Source organism: Phyllobates terribilis, unplaced genomic scaffold (genome assembly GCF_046119375.1).
Source record: "Phyllobates terribilis strain yellow unplaced genomic scaffold, ASM4611937v1 Scaffold_4__5_contigs__length_816908805, whole genome shotgun sequence".
Taxonomy (NCBI): Eukaryota; Metazoa; Chordata; class Amphibia; order Anura; family Dendrobatidae; genus Phyllobates; species Phyllobates terribilis.
The window spans coordinates 526,747,350-526,774,701 of record NW_027362764.1 but is presented as its reverse complement, the minus strand read 5'-3'; positions in this window follow the sequence as shown (position 1 = coordinate 526,774,701).

The following is a 27,352-nucleotide window of genomic DNA, read 5'->3' as shown; positions in this document are numbered from 1 at the left end:
GTTCTTCAATGACTCGCCCTTCGAAACAAGCCCCCTGATCAGAGTGTAGCCGCTCCGGACACCCGTAGACCCAAACGAATTGCTGACAGATAGCCTGTGCAGCTGATTCAGCAGTCTGATCCTTGGTAGCAACAGCGACAGCGAATTTCGTGAAGTGGTCCACCATCACCAGACAGTACTGGTAGCCACTATTCGCCGTTCCGATCAACAGATAGTCCACCATCAACAGCTCAAGGGGCCTCGACGTCTTAATAGTCTGGACGGGGGCACGCTGCTCCGCGGACTTGTGGAATTCACAGGTACGGCATGCTTGACAGACGTTTTCAACCAACTTACGGAGCCCCGGACAAAAAATGAACTGCTGGGTCCACCGGAGGGTCTTGTCTATGCCGAAGTGGCCGTTCCTCCTGTGAGCTTCGCCCACCATCTCAAGGGCCAACTGCACCGGGACGACAATCTGCAAACACTCCTCCAGCATATGGGATAAAAGGGCCCTGCGACACAGGACTCCATCTTTCTTGATCAGCCGATCCCACTGGGCAAGCAGAGCCAAGGCTCCGGTCGATAGTCGGGCTCGCACTTCGGAGGGCAGTTTCTCTTGTTTATTCACATACTGTTTCAGTAAGACGTGCTCGGGATCTCGATCTTGAAGCTTGGCCCATTCTTGCTGGGACAGGGGAGATCCCACTACGGCTTCAATCCCTCCTAACGCATACTGGCGGCTATCTTCTATTTGCATTGCGAGTCGGGCAAAGTCAGGCATCTCATCTTCCTCCAACTCTTCATCCCGGTCCCCCACTGGCGGGGATGATGTCACTCTAGACAGGCTGTCCGCATTCTGATTCTCATTCCCCGCTCTGTATTTAATTTTGAACTGGAATCAAGAGAGCCTGGCCATCCAGCGCTGTTCCATTGCCCCTAGTTTGGCATTCTCTAGGTGGGCAAGAGGATTGTTGTCCGTCATGACCAGCACCTCCGCTCCTGTCAGATAGCTGGCAAATTTCTCCGTCATAGCCCAAGTCAGAGCCAAGAGTTCCAAGCGGAAGGAGCTGTAGTTGACGGGATTCTTTTCGGTGTCACGGAGAGACCTACTGGCATAGGCTATCACGCGTTCTTTTTTATCTTGAACTTGAGAGAGGACCGCCCCTAGACCTTGAAGGCTGGCGTCGGTGTGCAACTGAAACGGTAATGTGTAGTCTGCATATGCCAGAACAGGGGGTGATGTTAGAGCAGCCTTAAGTGCCTGAAAGGATTTTTCTCGGTCGGGCCCCCAACTGATGCGTCGTCCTCTGGGGCTGTTCGCGGTCCCTCGGAGTACCTCATGCAGTGGTTCAGCAAGCCAAGTAAAGTCCTTGACAAACCGACGGTAGTAGCCTGCTAGCCCCAGAAAAGCCCGGACTTCTTTGACGGTAGTTGGCTGCGGCCACTCTTGAACGGCTGCTATCTTCTCCGGAGAGGGCTGGACGCCTTCGGCCGAGATCCGGTGACCCAAGTAGTCGATTTCCTGCTGGAACAGACGGCACTTGCTGGGCTTCAACTTCAAGCCGTGTTGCCTCAAGCTCTGGAACACTTGGCCAAGCTTGTGAAGATGATCTTCAAAGGTGGCGGAGTATACCACGATGTCGTCAAGGTATATCAGCGTAAACTCAAAGTTGAAGTCCCCCAGACAGCGTTCCATTAGTCTCTGAAAGTTCCCCGGTGCGTTATTCAAGCCGAACGGCATCCGGTCGAACTCATACAGGCCCATGGGAAGGATGAAGGCGGTCTTTTCCTTGTCCTTTTCACTCATTGTAACCTGCCAATATCCACTGGCCAGGTCTAGGGACGAAAAATATTTGGCCTTCTTCAGGGCGGTCAGTGACTCTTCGATCCGAGGAAGTGGATATGAGTCCCGGACAGTGCAAGCGTTCAGCCTACGGTAGTCCAAGCAAAACCTTAGGGAACCATCTTTCTTTTTGACTATCACCACGGGTGCAGCCCACGGGCTCTGGCTTTCACGTACCACTCCGGCGTGTAGCATAGATTTTAACAGGCTTTTCACCTCCTGGTATTGCTGAGGTGGTATCTGCCGGTACCTCTCGCGGATAGGGGGGGTATCGCCCGTGGGTATCTCGTGCTGGATACTAGTGGTACACCCAAAGTCTGTGTCATGCTTTGCAAAGGAGTCTTGGTGTTCCCGCAGGAGTTCCTCCACTTGAGACACTTCTTGTTTGGTGTACTGAGACGTGTCTAGCTGCACTTTTTCCCGTAGTTTGCGCCCAATGTCTTCATCGTCTACTTGAGCGTTTATGGTTGAGATGGTTACCGTCCAGTCGCCTTCTGTAGACGGGGTGAATTCTAGGGGCCCAATGGGATTCACTTCCGTGGGTAGAGCATATACCCGGGCAAGTTGAGTGCCGGCTTCAAGGGCTAGGCCTATGTCTGCGGTGTTGTTTAGCCTGACATGGACTCTCCCATTTCTCACGGCGGCTAGAGTGCAAGCAACTAGTGGGTTTAGCTTACCCCCACTTGGGGTCCTCGGCTCGATCAACACTTCAACCCCCTCAAGTTGTCAGTGGGTGTTAAGGGGTAAGGAAATGACTGTCTCTTTTTCAGCGGGCAAAGTAATCCGGGTACGGCGTGGCACCGTAATGGCGGCTAGGGGTAGTTGTTCCTCTGCCATCTGTTGAAGTCCAACGGTCCTGATTACGCGCTGGAACGCCAGACGAGTCGACATATGTTTGGTGACTTTCTGCCAGTATTTGGGTCCTTTTCTTGTCAACAGCATAAGATCCAGGTCTTTCAAGATATTCATTCCAACTATCACTGGGGTCTCGGAGCCGAAACCTTCCTTGATGATGACGATCCCTCGTTTCCCTAAGTCCTGTCCGCAGGCCTTTGTGTCCATCCAAGCAACTCCGGTCACTGGAATGGGTAGATTATTAGCCGCAATAATCTTAATGGCGGTGTCTGGGTCACGAGCAGTTCTTGGTTTGAGGTAATTTTCGTAAAACTGTTCAGAGATCGTGGTCACTTGTGACCCGGTGTCCATCAGTCCCTGTATGGCAATTCCTTCCAGGACAACTTCAAGTGTCGGGCTATTCGAGGCAAGAGCACTCCGCCATCGGCTCTGTTTTTCCACACCCCTCTCCTTGGCCTCCCCTGCTGCGCGAGCCTCAGCTGCAGGGGTGTCTAGTTTAACGGCGGCCATTGTGGTGAGGCCTGGCGTGGTAGCTCTGCTTGTGGATATGGCTGGGGTTCCATTCACTGGTCTGATCGAAATTCCCTTCGCTGGGGTGACTGAGGGCTTGTTCGTTGGTGCGACGGAGGTTGTTGCGGAGGGAAGTGTTGAGGACAACGATTTGCCCTATGGCGAGGATCACCGCATGACCAACACTGTCTCACGGGACGACTAGGCTGTCTTCGCTGGTCTCCCTGTCGGTCTAATGTTAACTGTAATATCTGTCTCTGTAAGTCTGCTACCATCTGTTTCAGGTCTTCCGTGTCACTGTTCGGATTTTTAATGTCAGATATGGATCTGCACGCAGCACCTTGAATCCCCACATCCATGACGGGTCCCCTTGAATGTTCTATGGCTTCCTGTTTGACTTCAGCAAAAGTAAGAGCCGGCATCATCCGGATCAAGTCCTGTAACGTGCGGTTAAGATACTGGTCTCTCAGTCCTATTACAAATTGGTCTCTCAGTACCAGGTCACGAGAAGCCATACCAGCTAGTTGCTCCCCTTTTCCACAGGTTTGTTCAAGGAGTACCTGAAGGGCGTTCGCATATTGGGGAATATCCTCCCATTCAAGCTGCGTCCGTCTAAAGAACATGTGTTGCAGTGTTCCCTGGTATGTGGTCGGCACATAGGTGATCTCCAGCACCCGTACCAAATCATCTACTATACGCTGGCCCCTGACCGTCTCCAGTCTGGCTGTCGTCCATGCCTCCCCCTCTAGCGTCAGTACCGTCATTTCTGCCAAGGTCTTAGGGTCAATATTATACATTTCCCCCAGTATCCGGACTTGTTCCGCCCACTCTGGTACAGGGTAGTTTCGTCCGCCAAATTTCCTGACCTGATTCACAATAGACACCGGCGGGGCTTTCTGACTGTACACATGGCCTGGGTGGGAATCCTGTTGGTCACAGATCCTGCCGACTACGCCAGATGAAGTGACCGGGGGCAAGGCCGCGCATTGGTATCTATGATCTGGCCCAGCAAGATCCCCACACACAGACTCTATCTTGATAACCGTATCTTTACTCGTATACATTTTTAACACAGCAAAGAAAAACAATAAATGACAACCGTAAATATGCACAGTAATAACGTGTACTGATAAGCTGACCCTCACTGTCCCTACTCACACGTTACCAGTCCTTTACTCCAGAAGGATGTGTCCCCCGTCGCAGGCCTGTCTGTCTTTGCAGGAAGGGGTCCCAGCCGGAAAAAAAAAACAGGAACAGCAGATTTCGCAGAAAGAAAGGAAGAGATACTTCGGCCTCTCGCCAGAGGTCCCGCTTACAGTCTCTCTGATCCGGATAGAAGCTCTGGTGGGTCCCCTTATGTAGTCCACACTCCAGTAGCAGGGAGTGTAACAGCTGAATCCTTCAGTAGTGCAGGAGCTGGGGAAGGCTCCGAGGATATGGTGTCAGATAGAAGAAATCACGTTGAGAGTCTCTCCTGCGCCACACACGAGGGCCTGCACACCGTCCTGGCTCTTTTTACAGACCACAGCAGACACTTTGCGTGCTTTTTCCTGCTTCCCACTTTGGTCACGTGACTCTCTAGGGCGGGACACAGGAGGCTTAGTCTTTTTCTCTGTCATCACACCCTGCGCAGGTGCAACCTCTGGCCACAAGGTGGCAACATCATCCTGTGTAATCACTTCCGTAACAGGCTCTATATCAATTATCACAGAACAGCCAGAGCCGGCCAGCTCACTACAACAACATTACGCGATGTGTCACATAAGGTCCAGTCATTGCATTGACACCAAAGACCTAATGTTGGATTGAAGCCATGACATGGAGTGAAGCAGTTGAAGATAATGTTGGTGACGGGGAAGGAGAAAAGAAGAGGAGGGACAGAGTTAGACAGATGAGACAGGTGAATGGAGAGGTGAGTATTTTTTTTTTATATTTTGCATCTTATGCTTACTATTAGAGATGAGCGTTGTTCTACTCGAACTGTTCGCCAATCTCAAATTCGAGCTGTTTTGGGCGGTGTTCGAGCCGTTCGGCGAACACGAACAATTTGAGAAAAATTCGGCTGTTCGAGGTTATGTTCGATAACTGTTCGTGCACCAAAATCATAACTGGATTTTTTCTCAGTAATGATGAAAATTAATGTTAATACGCAGTTTGAGTGTACAGCGGGGTGGGGGGAGGGGCAGGGGATGGATCTCTGCAGGAACAATGAAGATCTCCATTTTTTTTTCTCTTTCCCGCATTTACAGTGGGGAGGTGCAATCTGTCAGCCTATCAGCAGCGCACACACGGAGCGAAGTGCTTTTTTTCACACAAGCAAGGGCATGTGTCATTGGCAGTGTATGTCACATGTCCTTGCCCTATAAGACCAAGCCATTTTCCCCGTCGCCACCATTTTCTCACTGCTGCAGCTGCGTGTTAGACGGCACCGCTGTTGCTGTGTGCGCTATACCTTGTAATTTCAAGCCAATTTTCGCACAAATATACAGATAGCTTGGGAGTAGGGAATAGTTATGATTGCAGTCCTTTTAAGGACTAGGTTACAGCATTTCCTACGACTTTTATCAGGCAGGTCTGTGCTCTTAAATAGATAGGTTGTGGGAGTAAAGACTAATTGTAATTGGAGTCCTTTTCAGGACTAGGTTACATCAGTTCCTATCAGTTTTTGCCAGGCAGGTCTGTGCCAGTGCTGTGCAAGTTTTTTTCACAGCATTTGGCTGAATCTAGCAAAGCTAATCCTTTTTGGCCTATTGCAGAGTGTGTTAGTCAGTGGAGTAGCCTATCTGTGTTGCAAGATATAACACCTGTGTATAGAATACCAATTTTTTTACTGCACCTAGTGAAGTAAAATCTTTTCGGCATAGCATCATTCTATTAGTCCATCTATACTGACCTCCATCAGGTTGCAAACTGAATCTAATTTTTTTCTGCATCTAGCTCTGAAAAAATATTTGGCCTTCTAGCAGTGTGTCGGACTTTCTCTATTAGTCCATCTATACTGACCTCCATCAGGTTGCAAATTCAAAATAATTTTTATCTGCATCTACAGTACCTCTGAAAAAATATTTGGGCTTCTAGCTGTGTGTGGGACTTGTTGTATTAGTCCATCTATACTGACCTCCATCAGGTTGCAAACTGAATATATTTTTTTCTGCATCTACCTCTGAAAAAATATTGGGCTTCCAGCTGTGTGTGGGACTTGTTGTATTAGTCCATCTATACTGACCTCCATCAGGTTGCAAACTGAATATAATTTTTTTCTGCCACAGTTTGGCCACTCAGCTCTGCTCGGTTACCATCCATTGTTTTTTTGTGCAAACAACTCCAGAGTTGTGAATTAGTTAACCACCAAAATGAGTGGAAAAAGGCCTGCTGCTGGTGGAAAGGGGAATAGGCGTGTTGGGAAGGGGAAAAAAGGTTGTGTCCGTGGGGTAGGTGTTAAAGCAACAGTAACATCTGCAGAAGAAAGACCATCTTCCAGCCAAACTAAAATGTCTACTTCTTTTAGCGGACAATGTAATAAGATCCCTTTCTTACGGCCACGCCAATCGCTACAAATTCCAGATGAGGCACAAAAACAGCAGGTGCTTCAACGGATATCAAGTGCTCCTTTAAGTGGGCTCTCCTCCACATCAACTTCAACATCACAAATACTCCAGTCCTCAAAGGTGTCACCCCAATCGCACTTGCTTCCTCACAGCTCCCAAATCTCCAGCTGCCCATCTGAGTATGAGGTAGAACAGATGGTTGAGTCTGCAGAGCTGTTTACTCATACTATAGCCTGGGAATCAGAGGTCGACTCCAGCGCTTCTGTGAATCCAGACGAGGAAATGATCTGCACTGATGCCCAGAATCTTTATGAGTCGGATCCAGGACCAGACGCAGAAGGTTCTGACCATAATGTAGACCCTAATTCCCAAACTGTAACTCCTGTTGGTGGAGACAATGAGGAAGACGATGATAAGACTCAAATACCTGATTGGAGCGACAACTTTAGTTTTTTGTCAGGGCAGGAACAGGTTGGCTCTGAGGACGACGGGTGTGATAACACACAGGGTGATGATGATGAGGTTGGAGATCCCACTTACTGTCAACCCACAGTCAGCCAAGAGATGAGGTCAGCAGAGAAGGTGGAGGAAGATGCTAGTGACGACGAGGTCAGGTTGCGCCTTCCTGGACAGAGACGTAGTACTGGAAGCACGTCAACAACTGCATCCTCAAACACAACTCTGCCTCTCACCACAAGTCGTGGTGGCTCTTCAGGTCGCATGGGTGCTAAGCCTTGCATAGCCTGGGCATTTTTTCAGATCGATAAAGATGACCCAACTCGTGTTATCTGTAACATTTGTCAGCAAAAGCTAAGTAGAGGCCAAAAAATACATAGTTTGAGTACTTCATGCATGAACCGGCACATGGACATGAAGCATAAGTTGCAGTGGGAAGCTCAGTGTGCTACAATGCGGCCTAGCCGGCCGGGCCAACCACCGTCTGCCATATCTTGTGCATCCGCGGCCTCTTCATCCTCTGTGACTGGGGGGACAGCAGTCACACCTGTTTTGGGGCGCAGACCTGCCACCTCTTTACCCGCAACAGCCAGCGTGATTGGCAGGTCATCATTTTCTTTGGAGGTGGTAACACCAGCTGGTGTTGAGCGCTGTCCGACATCGATAGCACCACCTTTGGATCAAGGCAACCTAACATGTCCGCCTGCATCTTCCTCACAGACCGGCAGTTTGCCGGGGACAGCTTTATCAACCCCGTCTAAGCACAATAGCCAGCCCTCGGTCCCTCAGATGTGGACAAGTAAAAGACCATTTCCTCCTAGCCATGAGAAAGCTAAGAGGTTGAATTTCACCATCTGCAAGCTCTTGGCTACAGAAATGCTGCCTTTCCGCCTGGTGGACACAGAGGATTTTCGAGACCTTATGTCCGTCGCAGTGCCCCAGTACCAGATGCCCAGTCGGCACTACTTCTCAAAGAAAGGTGTGCCTGCGCTCCACCAGCATGTCGCACACAACATCACCGCTTCTTTGAGAAACTTTGTGTGTGACAGGGTGCATTTCACCACAGACACTTGGACAAGTAGGCATGGACAGGGGCGTTACTTGTCGCTGACTGGGCACTGGGTAACTATGGTGACAGCAGGACAAGGGGCTGCTGTCCAAGTCTTGCCGTCCCCACGAGTTGTGCGTCAATCCTCTTTATGTCAAAGTTCCTCCACTGCTTCTGCCTCCTCAACCTCCTCTCGGTCTTCCACCTGCACCCAAAGCCTGTCTGGTCATGCCACAAGCTTTCTAACTGCGCAGAAGGGATACTGCACACCTCCTTGCTATGCTGGCAGTAGGGCTCAACGTCATCAGGCGGTTTTTACTTTGAAATGTCTGGGAAATGTGAGTCACACAGCTGAGGAGTTGTGGTCAGCTCTGGAGAACCAATTTCATGAATGGTTGTCTCCACTGGACCTGAAACCAGGGAAGGCCGTGTGCGACAATGCTGCAAACCTGGGTGCGGCCCTTCGCCGGGGCAATGTCACACACGTGCCTTGTATGGCTCACGTGTTGAACCTGGTTGTCCAGCAATTTTTAGCCCACTATCCCAGACTAGATGGCCTTCTGCAGAGGGCACGGTCGCTGTGTGCTCACTTCCGCCGTTCGCATCCCGCAGCTCAGCGACTTACATCTCTACAGAAGTCGTTGGGCCTGCCACTTCACCGGCTAAAATGCGATGTGCCTACCCGGTGGAATTCAACTCTGCACATGTTGCAGCGACTGTGGCAGCACCGACAAGCCCTGGTGCAATACGTTCTGACGTATAGCCTGGGCCATCGAGATTCAGAGGTGGGGCAAATCACGCTGGAGGAGTGGTCTCAGATCAGGGACCTATGCACCCTTCTGCACAGTTTTGAAATGGCGACGAAGATGTTTAGTGCTGACGATGCCATTATCAGCATGACTATTCCGGTGATTTACATGCTGGAGCACATGTTAAACAGAATTCGGAGTCAGGTGGTGGCACAAGAGGAGGTGGAGGAAGTAGAGGAGGAGGAGTTGTATGCGGAAGGGCTAACATCTGCAAGGTCCAGACGGTCGCAGCACCAAGGCGGCAGGCATGTGAGGGTGGGGGAGATGGTTTTACCAGGGCGCATGGTAGCAGCCAAACTAGTGAGGAAGGTGCAGGAGCCCAGGAAGAAGTGGAGGACGAACTGATGGAAGACTCATCAGATGAGGGAGACCTTGATCACATTTCTGTTGTGCGAGGTTGGGGGGAGAGGACAGAGGAAGGAAGCATGATTGTTACCTCGCCACCAACACAACAGGGACTTGGTGCTCCTGGATGCGCAACACACATGAGTGCCTTCTTGCTGCACTACCTGCAACATGACCCTCGAATTGTGAGAATTAGAAATAATCCTGACTACTGGGTTGCCACACTGTTAGATCCCCGGTACAAAAGTAAATTTTCAGAAATTATTCCTGCCATAGAAAGGGATGCACGCATGCAGGAGTATCAGCAGAGACTGTTGCAGAATCTTACATGTGCTTTTCCACAAAATACCAGTGGTGCACGTAGTGAATCTCACAGTTCCAACTTGCCAACCGTGGGACCGTCAAGTGTTCAGCACTCAAACCGTAACAGAACCACAGTATCTGCTGGTAACATCAATTTTGCGGAATCATTTCACCACTTTTTTAGCCCATCCTTTGCAAGGCCACAGGAGACAAGAAGTCTGACACATAGTCAACGCCTAGAGACGATGGTACAGGAGTATCTCCAAGTAAACATTGAAGCCACGACTGTGTTACTGGATCCTTGCTCTTTTTGGGCTTCCAATCTGGATAAATTGCCGGAGCTAGCCACTTACGCCTTGGAGATCTTGTCATGCCCCGCAGCCAGCGTTCTGTCTGAACGTGTGTTCAGCGCTGCTGGTGGTGTGCTGAGAGATAAGCGCACGCGGCTCTCCACTGATAATGTAGACAGACTCACGTTCATAAAGATGAACAAATCATGGATCCGAAACGACTTTTCTACCCCTGTGTCATCCTGGGGAGAGTAAAAGCTTGATGATTGGTTAAAATCACCCTACCAACCGTTTTAAGCTTTCAAATTACTAATCATGTTTATCTGTATCTTGACTGGAAAATAATTTGGGCTTTGTAGCAGTGTGCAGCACTGATCCTATTAGGCCATCTATAATAAGCTCCACCAGATTTAAAATTAAAAATAATTTTTAGCTGCATCTAGCCCGGAAAATAATTTTGGGGCTCCGAGATGCGCAAGACACATAAGTGCCTTCTTGCTGCACTACCTGCAGCATGACCCTCATATTGTCAGAATTCGAAGTAATCATGACTACTGGGTTGCCACACTCTTAGATCCCCCAAACTTTTCGATCAACCTTTTCATTTTAATAAAGACCAAAAAAATGGTCATTTTTGAAATTATAAGCATTAGCAGGTTGTTAGAAACTGAAATCAAACAGTTTTCAACTCAAAACTTTATTGTAGGTGATGTTACATTTTAACATAGGACCCCTTGTTCGAAAGGAGCTTCTGAACTCTCTCGTCCATTGAATTTGTCAGGTTTTGGATGGTTTCTGCTTCAATTGTTTTGCATGAGGACAGAATACCCTCCCAGAGCTGTTGCTTAGATGTGAACTGCCTCCCGCCATCATAGACACTCCTTTTAATGATGCTCCAAAGGTTCTGAATGGGGTACAGGTCAGGGGAGCATGGGGGTCACACCATAAGTTTGTCCCCTTTTATGCCCATATCAGCCAGAGATGCAGATGTTTTATGTGCAGCATGAGATGGTGCATTATCATGCAGAAAAATGATCTTGCTGTGAAATACACGGTTCTTCTTCTTGAACCATGGCAGGAAGTGCTGTTTGAGAAAATCCACATACATTATGGAGTTCATCTTTAGCGCCTTCAGGGATCCTAAAGGGGCTGACAATCTCTCTCCCCATGATTCCAGCCCAAAACATTACTCCACCTCCTCCTTGTTGGCGCTGTAGCCGTGTTTGCGTGGGGTGTCCATCAACCAGCCATCCTCCACTCCATCCATCTGGACCATCGAGCGCTGCACGGCACTCATCCGTGAACAAAACAGTTTTGAAATCAGTCTTCATGTAATGTTTGGCCCACTGGAGCCATTTCTGCTTGTGTGAAGTGGATAGAGGAGGTCGACAGGATGGCGTATGCACAGCTGCAAACCTCTGAAGGACCCTGCATCTTGTTGTTCGGGGGACGTTGGAGGCACCAGCAGCTTCAAAAACTTGTCTGCTGCTATGACAAGGCTTTCTTGCCGCTGCTCTTTTAACCTGACGTAATTGCCTGTAGGAAAGAGTCCTCAATTTGCCCTTATCAGCACGCACACGTGTGTACTGTGAATCAGCTACATACTTCTTGATTGCCAAGACACTTCATCCTGATCATCGCACAATGTTGATTGTAGTCATGCCTTGACCTAAACACTCCACAATTTGTTGCTTCTCAGCAGCCGACACATCCTTTTTCTTTCCCATTTTGGCAGAAAATGTAGGCTGCTTAATAATGTGAGAGAGCCTTCTTAAGTAGTCTTGCCTTTCATTGGACACACCTGCCAAACTAATTAGCACAGGTGTTTGCAATTGCTTACAGTGATATAAAGAGCCCTGACACACATCACCATCAATGAGTTTAACTGACAAACAAACAAATTCTTCCCTTTTCACTCCTAAACACTTTTTGCATAATAATTTGGAACGCAGTGTACATGTGCTTTTCCACAAAACACCAGTGGTTCACGTAGTGAATCTTACAGTTCTAACTTGCCAACCGTGGTCTGTATGGAATTGTTCAATAAAGGGCCCAAAATTAAGATAACATAAATGGGAGAGGTCTCTATGAATAGGAATTCCTAAGTATTTGATACACTGTGAGGGCCAGGCAAAGGGAAAGTTGGACTGGATGGAATCCTATATGGATTTGGGGAGGGAGACATCGAGGGCCTCAGACTTCGCTGAATTGATTTTAAAATTTTACCATGTAACAAAGTGATCTATTTCAGCCATAACAGCAGGGATGGATATATGTGATTGAGTGATATATACTAGGACATCATCAGCAAATAGAGAGCACTTGTACTCGGTGCCTCCCACCTCAATCCACCTAATATTGGGGTTATGGCGAATTGATGAGAGCAGGTGCTCCGTCACTAGGATGTATAAGAGAGGGGACAGAGGACATCCCTGCCTTGTCCCATTGGTGATTGTGAAAGGTGATGAAAATGTTCTGACGCACCCCCTGGGCCTTGGGACACCCGGAGCCGGACCCTTTTTGGTGGATGCTGGTGGTTGTAGTCTTCGTGGCGGCGACCCGGTTCCGTGGCTCAGGGCGGTCAAACCAGTGGCGGAACTATTTATGTGGTTTTGATGTTTAAATGTCCGACTACGCCACCCGTGGATTGCGGTCAGAGTGAACCGCCGCTACAGGGCAGACTGCTGAGGCTGGTGTTGTGGGTGCAGCAGAGCGTAGCATAACTCCCCACGGGAGGAGTATAGCCTCAGGGCAGTGTATGCGGAGGATGGGGGTGATGGTGCAGGGCAGCAGCAGTAACGACACGGAGTCAGTGATGCAGTCCAGGGCCTTTACTCACAGTTCTTATTATCCAGACCACGTCTGCAGGTAACGGCTGCCCACGTCGTACTGTGCTCACCAGGTGAGGGGCTCAGACAACTCCCAGATAACTTTGGAGCACTTCACAGGACCCCCTTTGTGTTTCCTTTGTCTGGCCTTTCTTACCAACACTTCTGTCCGGCTGCCTCGGGCCTCCTCTTGGTAAACTTGGAGCCAGTTTCCCTGACCCTATGTGGTGCCTTCCTAGCGGGTGTAGCGAGGGGCTGCGCCACATAAAATGTCAGAGCCTCCGGTTTCTAGCTGAGGGTCGTTTGCTGCCTCCACTAGTTCGGGGACCGGTCTCCCCCTTTGGCCTGACCCCTCCACGCAGGTGGATTCGGGCGTGCGGTGGCGACTTGCCCGTCCGCACCCCTGGGATCCCTTCATTCCTCGTTCCTGGAGCCTTCTCCGCTCCTCTTCCTTCCTTCTCCCTCTTCCAGGCCTGGGCCTCTGTTACTAGGCCCGCCTCTGGAGCAGAGCTCATGCAGAGCCCCTGCTCCCTGCCACTTCTGCTCAGACTTCTCTGCACTGAACTAAGATGGTGCCCACCTTTTATACTCCCTTCTCAATGCACCCAGGAACTGCTTCCTCCCTGCTCCTGCACTACAGGGTTCCCCTTCCTCAGTGTTCCCTCCCCCCACTCCAGCCAGGGACAGGGACTGTCGTGCCCATCTCAGGGGCATATTGGTCGCCCTGCCCCACGGCAATGTGGTGTAATGCATGCAGGTGTCGGGTCCTTATCCACACTCCATCCTTACCTGAGAGTGAGATATCACACCTCTGGGTGAGGTGCAATACGTCTGTAGCAACCGAGCCCTCAGGGTGCTACAGTTCCATTTATCTTCAGCCTAGGTGACGTATTGCGATACAGGGCCGTGATTTTGGCTATAAAAGGGTCCCCTAGACCCCTACCCCAAGCTTTTTAAGAGAATCATATATGGCGTGCCAGGAGACTCTATGGAATGCTTTCTCAGCATCCAACGAGAGTATCTAATTACAAATTTTTAACTGCATCTAGCCCAGGAAATACTTTGTGCCTAGTAGCAGTGTCTGCTAGTCAGCGGATTATCCCGGCTGTTAAGCAAGCTACACCACCTGTAGTTTAGACACTTAATTTTTTCAAAGGAAATGCTTCGGGACCATGGGATACTTAGTGAAGAGCATCAGGAGGCACCCCAAGGCATAGGGGCTGGGACTGGCAGTAGGATGCCTTGCGGTGGACAGCCGAGCTCGATCCTTATAAAAGCATTTTAACTGCAGCAGCTTTAGTGGACGCTACTGGAGCTGGAATTACCGCGGCTGCTGGCATGAGACTTGCCCTCCAATAGATCCTTGTAAATGGATTTAAAGTGTATTCATTCAAATTAGAGAGACAATTTAAATTAAAAAGCTTAGAGCTGCCTCCACCACAGGGGGGCTCGCTCGACCCACCAGCGGACAGGCACCAGTATTGGGAGAGGGGGGCTGGCCGTCAGGGTTCACCGCGGCTCTGGCACAAACCCGGCGACACGGAGGTGGCACGGGAAGGAGCGGACTGGCCGTGTCGGCTTCTCACTTTTTGGATTTTAGAAGGGCATGACATGCCTATATCTGTGTCTCCCCCTCCTTTTACTCCTCCACCTCTTTTATTTTCGCATGACTATATGTACTTGTCACTTTTCCATGTGTTAGTTATGTCTTCTGAGCAGGTTGTCAGCTTTTGGACACCTTTGAAGGTGTTTTCTATGTGTTTCTATGTGTTTTTGTTTGCCTGCCATTGGTTTTAACGGTGTTCGAAGGTGTTCGACGAACAGTTCGACGAACAGTTCGGCGAACACACGGGTGTTCGACGAACCGAACCGAACTCGAACACTATGGGGGTGGCTCAACACTACTTACTATGCTCTGAGGTCTATATAGACCCCAGACGCTAATAAGGAACATTCAGTTTGAAGAAGACAAAGGCTATTATTTGTTGTTCAAAATTGTTTAGGTTTATTTTAATTAGTGATGAGCGAGCATACTCGCAAGTACTCGGTAGTCGCCCGAGCATCTCAGTACTCGAGATGCTCGGAGCTCGCCGCGTACTTGCGAGATGCTCGAGCGGATGCTCGGGTCCCCTCCCTGCATGTTTGGTGCTCTTTAGACCGCCAATCAACATGCAGGGAATGCCTACCACTCATTGTATTGCCGCAGCCATGGTGGTTGTGGCATTAAAGTGATTGGCTGGCCACACAGCATCATCAGGTCTATAATCATACCTGGCGCCGCCATGCTCGTCACAGTCACTCCGGAATCAGACAGTGTAGGGAGAGCTGCTGCTGAGCTAGGGAGAGATTTGCTTGTTTCTAGTTAGTGTAGGTGTACCAAACTATATTAGAGACACATATCCATCTCAACAAACAGTCCTTCTGAAGACTAATCCATCTGCAGAGATATCAGGCAGTCAGTGTATATAGCAGACTGCAGTGCAAATAGCACAAGAGGCTCCATTCCAGTTCTGCCTTCTGCTGCTGTTAGATATTTCTAGACAAAGGCCCAGGTCTCAGGGGCCAGGAATAATTTTTTTTGGATCTTAATCCTCATTATTTGCTTAAAAAGCAATCCAGAGAACACTGTTTTTGTGTACCATTTGCTTGTTGGAACTGCAGAATACACCCAGGTCCTTTCCATATTACAAAAAATTACTAAAAATCTAGCTAATTAAAACTGTGTTTTCTCAGTCACACGGATCACATATGTGTTTTCAGAAAATACTGCCATTTTTGGCCTCCATTCAAATTTTTTTTCACTGTGTCAAAGAAGCTTTTGACACCAGTTTGCTGTTCAGACTAGTTATCTACAGGCCAGGTATTTAAAACTGTGTTTTCTCCATCACACGGATCACATATACGTTTTCAGAAAATACTGCCATTTCTGACCTACATTAAAAAATTTTTTCAGTGTGCCAGTGAAGCAACTGACACCAGATTGCTGTTCAAAATAGTTACCTACAGGCCAGGTATTTAAAACTATGTTTTCTCTGTCACACGGATCACATATACGTTTTCAGAAAATACTGCCATTTTTGGCCTCCATTCATATTTTTTTTCACTGTGTCAAAGAAGTTTTTGACACCGGTTTGATGTTCAAAATAGTTACCTACAAGTAAGGTATTTAAAGCTGTATTTTCTCCATCACACAGATCACATATACTGTACGTTTTCAGAAAATACTGCCATTTCTGACCTCCATTCAAATTTTTTTTCACTGTGTCAAAGAAGTTTTTGACTCCGGTTTGCTGTTCAAAATAGTTAACTACAGGCCAGGTATTTAAAACTGTGTTTTCTCTGTCACACGGATCACATATACATTTTCAGAAAATGCTGCCATTTCTAACCTCCATTAAAAATTTGTTTCAGTGTGTCAGTGAAGCAATTGACACCAGTTTGCTGTTCAAAATAGTTACCTACAGGCCAGGTATTTAAAACTGTGGTTTGTCTGTCACACGGATCACATATAAGTTCGCTCCAAATTCAGTCATTTGTAGTGAGCGTGGAAGATATTGTCCTCCATTTAAAATGGGCAAGGCACGTGGCAAGGGACGGGGAACTGGATGTGATGGTGATGGTGCATGCAGAGGCCGAGGCCAAGGCCATGGGCAAGCTGAAATTGTGCCACAACAAACACCCACATCTTCTCGTCCGACCTTCCTGTCCCAATTCCTAGGGGACCACAGTACACCACTATTGAACCCAGAGCAGTGTCAAAAGGTTGTTGGTTGGATAGCGGATAATACTTCCAGTCACTTAGCCACCACCAAGTCAAGTCACAGTAGCCATGAGTCTGGACCGCATATTCCTCACTCTGATCCTCCTTCCTCCCATCATGCCGTGTGCCCGGAGACAAATGATCCCAAAAATGGACACTTCGAAGAGCTGTTCACTTTTCCATTTATAGATTCGGGCCTCTCTCTCGGTCCACTTGAAGCGTGGCAAGAGGAGATTGCATGTAGCGATGCCCAAATATTTGAGCAGCCACAGTCACACGAAGGCGACGGTGGGAAAGTGTCACAAGAGGTGGACGATGATGAGACACAATTGCCATAAAGTCAGGAGGAGGACCAGGGTGCGGAAGTGGAAGACAAGGTAGTGGATGATATAGTAACTGACCCAACATGGCAGAAGGACATGCAGAGCGAGGAGAGCAGCACTCAAGGGGAGGGAGGTAAAGCACCCCAATTGGCAGGAAGAATCAGTGTGGTGGCCATAGACAGAAAGCAGGCAACCGTTCACTGTAACATCAACACAAAGGAAGTTGCCAGTACAACTGTTAGGTCTTCCCGAGTCTGGATGTTTTTTAAAGACTCTGCCGATAACCCCAAAAAGGCCATTTGCACCACCTGCCAGGCCAGCATCAGTAGGGGTGGCAAACCAACCAGCCTGACCACCACCAGACTGATCAGGCACATGGCAGCAAAGCACCCGACTTTGTGGGCCGAACCCCAGGGTCCAAGAACAGTGTCTGCGGGTGGCACCATTGCTTCTTCCGCTGTTGTGCATGCAAGCCAATCCCCTGTCCATGGTGCATGCGAAGATGCCTCCTGCCCTGCACATGTCATTGCATACTCTCAAGAAGCAGCATCAGGAAGCACGTTCACGTCCTTGTCCCAGCGCAGCGTTCAGCTGTCCATACCCCAGTCGCAAGTGCAAATACGCATCTAACGCCCCACAGGTCACACTACTAAATTCTCACATTTCACGACTGCTTGTCCTAGAAATGTTGCCTTTTAGGCTCGTGGAGACAGAAGCATTCCACAACCTGATGGCGGCAGCCGTCCCTCAGTACTCGGTCCCCAGCCACCACTATTTCTCCCGGTTTGCCATCCCCGCATTACACAAGCACGTGTCCCAAAACAGCTGTGCCCTCAACAACGCAGTTACTGGGAAAGTCCACCTAACCACAGACATAGTGGAAGCCGGGACCCAGTCAGACCTTGGGATGGAACATGTCCTCCCGACACCAAGGATTGCGGGCCCTAGGTCAATCAGGGTTGCCCCCACCATCTACAGCTCCTGCACCTCATCCTCCTCAGCCTCCTCCTCCTTTTCAGCCTCCAACTCCGAAATTACCACATTAGTCACAAGCTGGAAGCATTGCAGCACTGCCTCGGCCAAGCGGCAACAGGCTGTGCTGATGTAAATATGCTTAGGTGACAAACCGCGCAATGCTGAAGAGTTGTGGACAGCTCTGAAAGAGCAGGCAGATCTGTGGCTCACACTGCTGAACTTACAGCCAGGCATGGTCATGTGTGACAAGGGCCAGAACCTGGTGGTGGCTCTGAGGCGAGGCGAACTCACATGTACCATGCTTGGCCCATGTGCTTAACCTCGTAGTTCAGTGGTTTCTCAAATCCTACCCAGACCTGCTGGATCTGCTTGTTAAAGTACGCCGCCTGTGTACCCATTTTAGAAAGTCACCTACAGCTTCCGCCACCCTTGCCGTGTATCAGCAGCATTTGCAGCTTCCGTCTCACAGACTGGTGTGTGATGTCCCCACGCATTGGAACTATACACTGCAGAGATTATGTTACGCTGCCTTTCCCATGACCCTCGCATTCTCAAAATTTTGGGTTACAATCATTACTGGTTGGTGACACTTCTAGACCCACTCTACAAGGAGAACTTTATATCTCTTATTCCTGAGGCAGACAGGTCTACAAAAATGGGGCTGTATCAGAAGGCCCTTATTGTGAAACTATTAAAAAAATTCCCATCTGAAAACGCTGGTGGCAGAGGTCACACTTTATTGGATAACCAAGGAGTACAGGCGAGAGAGACACAACTTTAATCCAGCAGAGGCAGGGGAACACTGTCAAAGTTCTGGGAGAATTTTGTCATCCCCTCCCATCTCACAAGCCCTGAGGCATGGGGTACTCTCACAAGGAGTGCAAAGTTTGGGAAGATGGTGAGGGAGTACCTTGCCGACCATACCAACATGATTTCTCTGTGCCTATCAATTATTGGGTATCCAAGCTGGATACGTGGAATAAACTGGCTCTCTATGCTTTGGTGGTCCTGGGCTGCCCTGCTGCCAGTGTTTTATCAGAGCGGGTTTTTACACAACAAAAACCTTTTCACCTTTTCACACCCAGACATGGGTATATGCTTCCTGATTTTGGCTACTGATGTCCATAAAAAATTTATTTTATACAGTATGTTCATGTATACCCCCCAGGGGTAAATGTTTGTCAACAAATACACTTAGTGCATGAGCATTACAAGTATAGGAGGCCCGCTCCTTTCTAAAGGGAACATTTTTTTATGAGGCCCTCCTCCACGTCTCTTTCAAGGGGCATTGGAGTGCCTCCCAATATTTGGCAGCCCTTGCATTCACTGCATAGGCAAACATAATGGGAGACCCACTTCCTAATAATGGGAACATTGTTTTCAGGAGGCCCTCTTACCTCCACGCCTCTTCCAAGGGGCATTGAAGTGCCTCCAAATTTTTGGCAACCCTTGCATTCACTGCATAGGCAAACATAATGGGAGACCCACTTCCTAATAGTGGGAACATTGTTTTCAGGAGGCCCTCTGACCTCCATGTCTCTTCCAAGGGTCTTTGGAATGCCTCCAAATTTTTGGCAACCCTTGCATTCACTGAATATGCAAACACAATGGGAGACCCACTTCCTAATAATGGGAACATTGTTTTCAGGAGGCCCTCTTAACTTCAAGTCTCTTCCAAGGGGCATTGGAGTGCCTCCAAATTTTTGGTAACCCTTGCATTTACTGCATATGGAAACACAATGGGAGACCTACTTCCTAATAATGGGAAGTTTGTTTTCAGGAGGCCCTCCTCTAGGTCTCTTCAAAGAGGTATTGGGGTGCATCCAAATTTTGGGCAACCCTACCACTCACTGCATACGCAGTAACATTATAGCATACCCACTCTTTAATAATGGGAACAATAAAACAAAGCTGGCTGACGTCTCTCTAAGAATAGTGAGGGCCCAATGCTGGCCCTTTAAGAATACTAAAGGCCACCTGATGGCCCTATAAAAATAGGCTTTGTGAATTTCAGAGTCCCTCCTTCATAAATGAAACACGTTGTGTCTGATGATATCTCACACACCACATGGACAGATAAGGTTGTAAAATGTTAAAATTACATTTCCTGGTGAATGCATTTGTCACGGTTGAAAGCAATGCAAAAGTGAAAAAAACGCATCAAAAACGCAACGTGTGAACATAGCACAAGGTGTGGAGGATTTTTGGTTATTTATTTTGCTTTATATTCAAGTCATTACCCTGGAAAGGATGTTCCTTAACATATTTCCCAGGAAAATCCATTTTGGTATGTTTTTTATAGTGAGTCCGCAAAAGTGGCGTAATACCTCTAACAACGTTGTTGACAGAAGTGACCTGGGAGTCAGAAATGCTTACAGGGGTCTTCCCCATGCTGTCCCCATGTCATTTGAGCACTGTTCCCTCGATTTGGGATTTAGACCCTCTGCAGACCACCGGGGGGAGCCACCTGAAAAATGCTCGACTTTCCCATAGACATACATTGGGCTCGTTGCTCATGTCAAGCACCCGAGCATTCCAATGTGCTCGACCTGAGCATCGAGCACTCGAGCATTATCCGCTATCCAACCAACAATCTTTTGACTGCTCTGGGTTCAATAGTGGTGTGCTGTGGTCCCCTAGGAATTGGGACAGGAAGGTCGGGCGAGAAGATGTGGGTGTTTGTTGTGGCACAATTTCAGCTTGCCCACAGCCTCGGCCTCGGCCTCTGCATGCACCATCACCATCACGTCCAGTTCCCCGTCCCTTGCCACGCTCTTTGCCCATTTTAAATGGAGGACAATATCTTCCACGCTCACTACAAATGGCTGAATTTGGAGCGAAGTTATATGTAATCCGTGTGATGGAGAAACCACTGTTTTAAATACTTGGTCTGTAGGTAACTATTTTGAACAGCAAACCGGTGTCAAAAACTTTGCTGACACACTGAAAAAAAATTTGAATGGAGGCCAAAAATGGCAGTATTTTCAGCACAATTATATGTGTGATCCATGTAACGGACAAACCACAGTTTTAAATAGCTGGATTTTTTGCGCTGAAATATGGAAAGGACCTGGCTGTATTCTGCAGTGCCAACAAGCAAATGGCACAGAACAACAGTGTTCTCTGGATTGCTTTTTAAGCAAATAATGAGGATTAAGATCCAAAAAAAATTATTCCTAGCCCTTGAAACCTGGGCCTTTGTCTACAAATATCTAATTGCAGCAGAAGGAAGAACTGGAATGGAGACTCTTGAGCTATATGCATTGCAGTCTACTGTATACACTGCCTGCCTGCCTATATACACTGACTGCCTGATATCTTTGCAGATGGATTAGTCCTCAGGAAGACTGTTTGTTGAGATGCATATGTGTAATGTACTTGTTTTCTCCCTACACTACCTAATACATAACCAAATCTCTCCCTAGCTCAGCAGCACCTCTCCCTACACTGTCTGATTCCGGAGTGACTGTGACGAGCACAGCGGCACCAGGTCTGATATAGACCTTATGACGCTGTGCGGCCAGCCAATCACTGTAATGCCAAAACCACCATGGCTGCGGCATTACAATAAGTGGCATGCAATCCCTGCATGTTGATTGGCACTCTAAAGAGCGCCAAACAAGCAGGGAGCATCCGCCAGAGCATCTCGCAAGTACTCGGCGAGCTCCAAGCATCTCGAGCACGGAGATGCTCGGGAGAGTACCGAGTACTTGCGAGTATGCTCGCTCATCACTAGTCAGGACAGCTGATAAGTAGAGATGAGCGTTGTTCTACTCGAACTGTTCGCCAATCTCAAATTCGAGCTGTTTTGGGCGGTGTTCGAGCCGTTCGGCGAACACGAACAATTTGAGAAAAATTCGGCTGTTCGAGGTTATGTTCGATAACTGTTCGTGCACCAAAATCATAGCTGGATTTTTTCTCAGTAATGATGAAAATTAATGTTAATACGCAGTTTGAGTGTACAGCGGGGTGGGGGGAGGGGCAGGGGATGGATCTCTGCAGGAACAATGAAGATCTCCATTTTTTTTTCTCTTTCCCACATTTGCAGTGGGGAGGTGCAATCTGTCAGCCTATCAGCAGCGCACACACGGAGCGAAGTGCTTTTTTTCACACAAGCAAGGGCATGTGTCATTGGCAGTGTATGTCACATGTCCTTGCCCTATAAGACCAAGCCATTTTCCCCGTCGCCACCATTTTCTCACTACTGCAGCTGCGTGTTAGACGGCACCGCTGTTGCTGTGTGTGCTATACCTTGTTAATTTCAAGCCAATTTTCGCTCAAATCTACAGATAGCTTGGGAGTAGGGAATAGTTGTGATTGCAGTCCTTTTAAGGACTAGGTTACAGCATTTCCTACGACTTTTATCAGGCAGGTCTGTGCTCTTAAATAGATAGATTGTGGGAGTAAAGACTAATTGTAATTGGAGTCCTTTTCAGGACTAGGTTACATCAGTTCCTATCAGTTATTGCCAGGCAGGTCTGTGCCAGTGCTGTGCAAGTTTTTTTCACAGCATTTGGCTGAATCTAGCAAAGCTAATCCTTTTTGGCCTATTGCAGAGTGTGTTAGTCAGTGGAGTAGCCTATCTGTGTTGCAAGATATACCACCTGTGTATAGAATACCAATTTTTTTACTGCACCTAGTGAAGTAAAATCTTTTGGGCATAGCATCATTCTATTATTCCATCTATACTGACCTCCATCAGGTTGCAAATTGAATATAATTTTTTTCTGCATCTAGCTCTGAAAAAATATTGGGCTTCTAGCTGTGTGTGGGACTTGTTCTATTAATCCATCTATACAGACCTCCATCAGGTTGCAAACTGAATATATTTTTTTCTGCATCTACCTCTGAAAAAATATTGGGCTTCTAGCTGTGTGTGGGACTTGTTCTATTAATCCATCTATACAGACCTCCATCAGGTTGCAAACTGAATATATTTTTTTCTGCATCTACCTCTGAAAAAATATTGGGCTTTTAGCTGTGTGTGGGACTTGTTGTATTAGTCCATCTATACTGACCTCCATCAGGTTGCAAACTGAATATATTTTTTTCTGCATCTACCTCTGAAAAAATATTGGGCTTCTAGCTGTGTGTGGGACTTGTTGTATTAGTCCATCTATACTGACCTCCATCAGGTTGCAAACTGAATATATTTTTTTCTGCATCTACCTCTGAAAAAATATTGGGCTTCTAGCTGTGTGTGGGACTTGTTCTATTAATCCATCTATACAGACCTCCATCAGGTTGCAAACTGAATATATTTTTTTCTGCATCTACCTCTGAAAAAATATTGGGCTTCTAGCTGTGTGAGGGACTTGTTCTATTAATCCATCTATACAGACCTCCATCAGGTTGCAAACTGAATATATTTTTTTCTGCATCTACCTCTGAAAAAATATTGGGCTTCTAGCTGTGTGTGGGACTTGTTCTATTAATCCATCTATACAGACCTCCATCAGGTTGCAAACTGAATATATTTTTTTCTGCATCTACCTCTGAAAAAATATTGGGCTTCTAGCTGTGTGTGGGACTTGTTGTATTAGTCCATCTATACTGACCTCCATCAGGTTTCAAACTGAATATATTTTTTTCTGCATCTACCTCTGAAAAAATATTGGTCTTCTAGCTGTGTGTGGGACTTTTTGTATTAGTCCATCTATACTGACCTCCATCAGGTTGCAAACTGAATATATTTTTTTCTGCATCTACCTCTGAAAAAATATTGGGCTTCTAGCTGTGTGTGGGACTTGTTCTATTAATCCATCTATACAGACCTCCATCAGGTTGCAAACTGAATATATTTTTTTCTGCATCTAGCTCTGAAAAAATATTGGGCTTCTAGCTGTGTGTGGGACTTGTTCTATTAATCCATCTATACAGACCTCCATCAGGTTGCAAACTGAATATATTTTTTTCTGCATCTACCTCTGAAAAAATATTGGGCTTCTAGCTGTGTGTGGGACTTGTTCTATTAATCCATCTATACAGACCTCCATCAGGTTGCAAACTGAATATATTTTTTTCTGCATCTACCTCTGAAAAAATATTGGGCTTCTAGCTGTGTGTGGGACTTGTTCTATTAATCCATCTATACAGACCTCCATCAGGTTGCAAACTGAATATATTTTTTTCTGCATCTACCTCTGAAAAAATATTGGGCTTCTAGCTGTGTGTGGGACTTGTTCTATTAATCCATCTAAACAGACCTCCATCAGGTTGCAAACTGAATATATTTTTTTCTGCATCTACCTCTGAAAAAATATTGGGCTTCTAGCTGTGTGTGGGACTTGTTGTATTAGTCCATCTATACTGACCTCCATCAGGTTGCAAACTGAATATATTTTTTTCTGCATCTACCTCTGAAAAAATATTGGGCTTCTAGCTGTGTGTGGGACTTGTTGTATTAGTCCATCTATACTGACCTCCATCAGGTTGCAAACTGAATATATTTTTTTCTGCATCTACCTCTGAAAAAATATTGGGCTTCTAGCTGTGTGTGGGACTTGTTCTATTAATCCATCTATACAGACCTCCATCAGGTTGCAAACTGAATATATTTTTTTCTGCATCTAGCTCTGAAAAAATATTGGGCTTCTAGCTGTGTGTTGGACTTGTTCTATTAATCCATCTATACAGACCTCCATCAGGTTGCAAACTGAATATTTTTTTTTCTGCATCTACCTCTGAAAAAATATTGGGCTTCTAGCTGTGTGTGGGACTTGTTGTATTAGTCCATCTATACTGACCTCCATCAGGTTGCAAACTGAATATATTTTTTTCTGCATCTACCTCTGAAAAAATATTGGACTTCTAGCTGTGTGTGGGACTTGTTCTATTAATCCATCTATACAGACCTCCATCAGGTTGCAAATTGAATATAATTTTTTTCTGCATCTAACCCAGCCAATAGTTTTGGCCTAATACCACAGTTTGGCCATTCAGCTCTGCTCGGTTCCCATCCATTGTTTTTTTGTGCAAACAACTCCAGAGTTGTGAATTAGTTAACCACCAAAATGAGTGGAAAAAGGCCTGCTGCTGGTGGAAAGGGGAATAGGCGTGTTGGGAAGGGGAAAAAAGGTTGTGTCCGTGGGGTAGGTGTTAAAGCAACAGTAACATCTGCAGAAGAAAGACCATCTTCCAGCTAAACTAAAATGTCTACTTCTTTTAGCGGACAATGTGATAAGATCCCTTTCTTACGGCCACGCCAATCGCTACAAATTCCAGATGAGGCACAAAAACAGCAGGTGCTTCAACGGATATCAAGTGCTCCTTTAAGTGGGCTCTCCTCCACATCAACTTCAACATCACAAATACTCCAGTCCTCAAAGGTGTCACCCCAATCGCACTTGCTTCCTCACAGCTCCCAAATCTCCAGCTGCCCGTCTGAGTATGAGGTAGAACAGATGGTTGAGTCTGCAGAGCTGTTTACTCATACTATAGCCTGGGAATCAGAGGTCGACTCCAGCGCTTCTGTGAATCCAGACGAGGAAATGATCTGCACTGATGCCCAGAATCTTTATGAGTCGGATCCAGGACCAGACGCAGAAGGTTCTGACCATAATGTAGACCCTCATTCCCAAACTGTAACTCCTGTTGGTGGAGACAATGAGGAAGATGATGATAAGACTCAAATACCTGATTGGAGCGACAACTTTAGTTTTTTGTCAGGGCAGGAACAGGTTGGCTCTGAGGACGACGGGTGTGATAACGCACAGGGTGATGATGATGAGGTTGGAGATCCCACTTACTGTCAACCCACAGTCAGCCAAGAGATGAGGTCAGCAGAGGTGGTGGAGGAAGATGCTAGTGACGACGAGGTCAGGTTGCGCCTTCATGGACAGAGACGTAGTACTGGAAGCACGTCAACAACTGCATCCTCAAACACAACTCTGCCTCTCACCACAAGTCGTGGTGGCTCTTCAGGTCGCATGGGTGCTAAGCCTTGCATAGCCTGGGCATTTTTTCAGATCGATAAAGATGACCCAACTCGTGTTATCTGTAACATTTGTCAGCAAAAGCTAAGTAGAGGCCAAAAAATACATAGTTTGAGTACTTCATGCATGAACCGGCACATGGACATGAAGCATAAGTTGCAGTGGGAAGCTCAGTGTGCTACAATGCGGCCTAGCCGGCCGGGCCAACCACCGTCTGCCATATCTTGTGCATCCGCGGCCTCTTCATCTTCTGTGACTGGGGGGACAGCAGTCACACCTGTTTTGGGGCGCAGACCTGCCACCTCTTTACCCGCAACAGCCAGCGTGATTGGCAGGTCATCATTTTCTTTGGAGGTGGTAACACCAGCTGGTGTTGAGCGCTGTCCGACATCGATAGCACCACCTTTGGATCAAGGCAGCCTAACATGTCCGCCTGCATCTTCCTCACAGACCGGCAGTTTGCCGGGGACACCCTTATCAACCCCGTCTAAGCACAATAGCCAGTCCTCGGTCCCTCAGATGTGGACAAGTAAAAGACCATTTCCTCCTAGCCATGAGAAAGCTAAGAGGTTGAATTTCACCATCTGCAAGCTCTTGGCTACAGAAATGCTGCCTTTCCGCCTGGTGGACACGGAGGATTTTCGAGACCTTATGTCCGTCGCAGTGCCCCAGTACCAGATGCCCAGTCGGCACTACTTCTCAAAGAAAGGTGTGCCTGCGCTCCACCAGCATGTCGCACACAACATCACCGCTTCTTTGAGAAACTCTGTGTGACAGGGTGCATTTCACCACAGACACTTGGACGAGTAGGCATGGACAGGGGCGATACATGTCGCTGACTGGGCACTGGGTAACTATGGTGACAGCAGGACAAGGGGCTCCTGTCCAAGTCTTGCCGTCCCCACGAGTTGTGCGTCAATCCTCTTTATGTCAAAGTTCCTCCACTGCTTCTGCCTCCTCAACCTCCTCTCGGTCTTCCACCTGCACCCAAAGCCTGTCTGGTCATGCCACAAGCTTTCTAACTGCGCAGAAGGGATCCTGCACACCTCCTTACTATGCTGGCAGTAGGGCTCAACGTCATCAGGCGGTTTTTACATTGAAATGTCTGGGAAATGTGAGTCACACAGCTGAGGAGTTGTGGTCAGCTCTGGAGAACCAATTTCATGAATGGTTGTCTCCACTGGACCTGAAACCAGGGAAGGTCGTGTGCGACAATGCTGCAAACCTGGGTGCGGCCCTTCGCCGGGGCAATGTCACACACGTGCCTTGTATGGCTCACGTGTTGAACCTGGTTGTCCAGCAATTTTTAGCCCACTATCCCAGAATAGATAGCCTTCTGCAGAGGGCATGGTCGCTGTGTGCTCACTTCTGCCGTTCGCATCCCGCAGCTCAGCGACTTACATCTCTACAGAAGTCGTTGGGCCTGCCACTTCACCGGCTAAAATGCGATGTGCCTACCCGGTGGAATTCAACTCTGCACATGTTGCAGCGACTGTGGCAGCACCGACAAGCCCTGGTGCAATACGTTCTGACGTATAGCCTG